The 3,246-nt window shown below is 51.2% G+C and overlaps 1 long non-coding RNA gene across 1 annotated transcript; it reads right to left on the bottom strand.

Annotated features, from left to right (window-relative positions):
* Window positions 1–930: 930 nt before the first annotated feature.
* LOC149369507 (uncharacterized) lies at window positions 931–2,790 on the bottom strand. Its single transcript, XR_016289001.1, has 2 exons — window positions 2,367–2,790; window positions 931–1,561 (listed from the first exon to the last, which is right to left on the bottom strand). It is a non-coding gene; the product is annotated as an uncharacterized LOC149369507 (long non-coding RNA).
* Window positions 2,791–3,246: the final 456 nt, after the last annotated feature.

Below are 3,246 nucleotides of genomic sequence, written 5' to 3'. Positions count from 1 at the left end.
CACACCAGTAACACAAGCAGCAACACCGCGCTTAAGGTTTCCGCCTCACGACCACAAAGCGGCCCTGGCCAAAATGAAACGAGGCACAGCCCCGGGCAGGGACAAGGTAACTGTGAAACTTCTCGCTAACCTACCCGAACCGGCCTACGAGCGGCTGCTCGAATACTTGAGTGCCATCTGGACAGGAGGTACATCTCTCCCAGTGGATTGGAAGATGGCTCTCGTCACATTCATACCTAAACCAGTCAAACCAGTCAAACATCTCAACACTGACAACCTCCGGCCCATATCTCTCACTTCTTTTGTGGGGAAGTTGATGGAGACCATGGTCCGTGACAGACTATCCACCTACCTAGAAACGCACAACGCCTTTGCAGACACCATGTACGGGTTCCGCCAATACCTCCTAGAAAGACTTGAGGCCTGCGCGCTGCGCGAGTGACGTCACATCCAGTAGGCGGATGGCCGCGTCGCTCGCTACCTCCGCCGCGCTTGGTGTCGCTTTTTTAGGATGGTTTAGTCGCTCTCTATCAACCGCTGTATTAAGCGCGAATGCGACCGCTTTGCAAGCGTACAAAAAGATAGGCGTGCGCTCATTTATGAAGAAAGGAAGAGCCTGCTGTGAAATAACTAGGGGCCTGGTCAGCTGCAGTGCACTCTTTAGAGAAGTAAGATTGACAAAGTACTCTAGGTGAGTGAATAACTGATAGAAAACGCGAGAATTCTGCAGTGCAGTTGTTTCGCTTCGCTGGCTTCGGCTTCAGCGGCGTGCGTCACGTGAATTCGGGATGATGGAGGCAACAGCAACTCGATCGTCACCTTCATGGAAACTGTGTAATGGTGCCTATTGCAGCGTTCTACAATTACTGCTCCCATGGGGAGTTTATTGTTTGCTGATAATTCAAGAATGAGGCAAAATTTAGTCGGCAATCAAAAGACAAATGTCGGTTTATTGGTTTCGGGCATGGAAAGGCGCTATAAATAAATGTAAGACAATATAATATACATACAGTAAACAGAACTAATGAAGCATCAAGGTAACAAAATTGAACTGCCAGGTAGTAACCACAGATTTGTAAAACAAACATACCCTTTAAATATGAAAACATAAATTGTACTCATGGTCACACTTAAGACTTAGACCATGTCACATACAGTAGAACAGGTCACTGCAACAAACATCAAGGAAACGAAGGCAGTCATGGTTCGCAGTCCAAAATAACACAAAACTTTTAGCAACATACGGTTACGCACAAAACATATATGATGAAAAACAATTGCAATCGACTAGAATGAGGAACTCGGTTACTTCCCATAATATGGCACTGCGAGAACAAATCAACGCAATAAACACTCCACATACAAACAAGCACATGCTCCTCTCTTGTTTTGGAACACTGTGGTGTGGACAGGTACGATGGGCAATCCTTGAATATTGAAGGCACAGCGCTAGGGACCAGTCGTGGCACCGGCAAAGTAGTCTAGATAACCTTTCCAGTCCTTGGGTCATGATAGCCGGTTTTTTTTTAATAAAGCTCTCATGGAAGTGCAGCGCACAGACCTGCAAAAACGAAAACAGGGGACTGTACCACAAAAAGATATCAATGTGTCTCCGAAAGACATTAATTATGTATACGTGCTCAAGGTAGTTTTTTTTTTTTTGGTATTGGCAGATTCTTTCCTGATGCAAGCACAGGCTGAACGAACACTTTTCGCAGAAAACCCATGGTATTTGGTGTTTAACGTCCCAAAGCAGCTCAGGCTATAAGAGACGCCGTAGTGGAGGACTCCGGATAATTTCGACCATCTACGGTTCTTTAACGTGCACGCGTCTGTCGACACTCCTGCCGACGCGTCTGTCAACACTCCTGCCGACGCGTCTGTCGACACGGCTGCCGACGCGTCCGTCGACACTCCTGCCGACGCATCTGTCGACACTCCTGCCGACGCGTCTGTCGACACTCCTGCCGACGCATCTGTCGACACGGCTGCCGACGCGTCTGTCGACATTCCTGCCGACGCATTTGTCGACACGGCTGCCGGCGCGTCTGTCGACATTCCTGCCGACGCGTCTGTGGACACGGCTGCCGACGAGTCTGTCGACACTCCTGCCGACGCGTCTGTCGACACGGCTGCCGACGCGTCTGCTAACAACAGTATGAGGCATTAAAGGCTTTCGCCTTAATATGAACACGAAAGAATTTCGCTTGTCAGCCGTAGGAAGCATTCTGAGAGTCGCCTCGTCCTTCTATGCGGCACAATGGATTCTAGGCCTAACGCTCAATATCCTCGCACTGACAATGAACTTTGCGAAGCGTAAAAGCGGGCATGAAGGTACACAACAAACTAATTAAAGCAGTTCTTACCCTTGAAGAAGCTGTAACTTGGTAATCCTTGCGTGGCATTGCACGCAGCCACTTGTTCCGCTGGACATCGTCCTTCGGAAATGAGCAGACTTGAATTTTCGAGTCTTCGTCGTAGTTTCTCCGGCATTTCGGCACACAGCACTTGTAAGGCATGCTAATAGCCGCACTTCACTCCTTCACAACCACCACGCGCGCCGATCATGCTCAGGAACGCGCACCCAGTGCAGAAACACAGAACGCCAGAACGATGCACGCAACGGCAGGCTTCCTGCCGCTGGTCCGCGCGCGCCGACTGCGGGGTTCGTCGGTTCGTTTCGTGCGCGCGCGCCTCCGGACCCTCGAAGAGGCGATCGCCTACCGGAAATGACGTTGCTCACGTGACATTTGGGAGCGCGCAGGCCTGAAGTCTTTCTAGGAGGTATTGGTTCCGCCCACACCGGTCCGCACAAGATGTGCTGCTGCAACTTCATAGAGAGATTCTTGATCCCGTCGAGCACCCTAGCGATGACAAGGTGATCCTCGCATTGGACTTGCGGGGTGCTTTCGACAATGTGACGCATGATATTGCTACGGGGAAGATGAGGCAGACGAAGTGAGAGGGCGCTTGGCGCGTGCTCGGGCTCTGAATCCTGCGCGGTGGCTTGTGTCTTGGCGTCCGGTGCGCCCTGTGCTTGTGTTGTGTTCAGTGTGACTGCACCAGTGTTCTGCGGGGTGTGAACGCCTCCTGCCACGTAACATCTTGGTGGAGGTGAGGACTTTCCCCTTCCTCTCGTTCTGGCCTATTCCATCACGGAGCTTCGCAGCGGTCGCTACACCGGGACCGCTACAATGACGCAGCCCGGTGACTCGCCAAGTCCCACTGCCACTACATTCATGGTCA

Source organism: Amblyomma mixtum, chromosome 1, assembly GCF_055824585.1.
Source record: "Amblyomma mixtum isolate Tamu chromosome 1, ASM5582458v1, whole genome shotgun sequence".
NCBI lineage: Eukaryota > Metazoa > Arthropoda > Arachnida > Ixodida > Ixodidae > Amblyomma > Amblyomma mixtum.
This window is presented reverse-complemented; position numbering and strand designations above follow the sequence as displayed.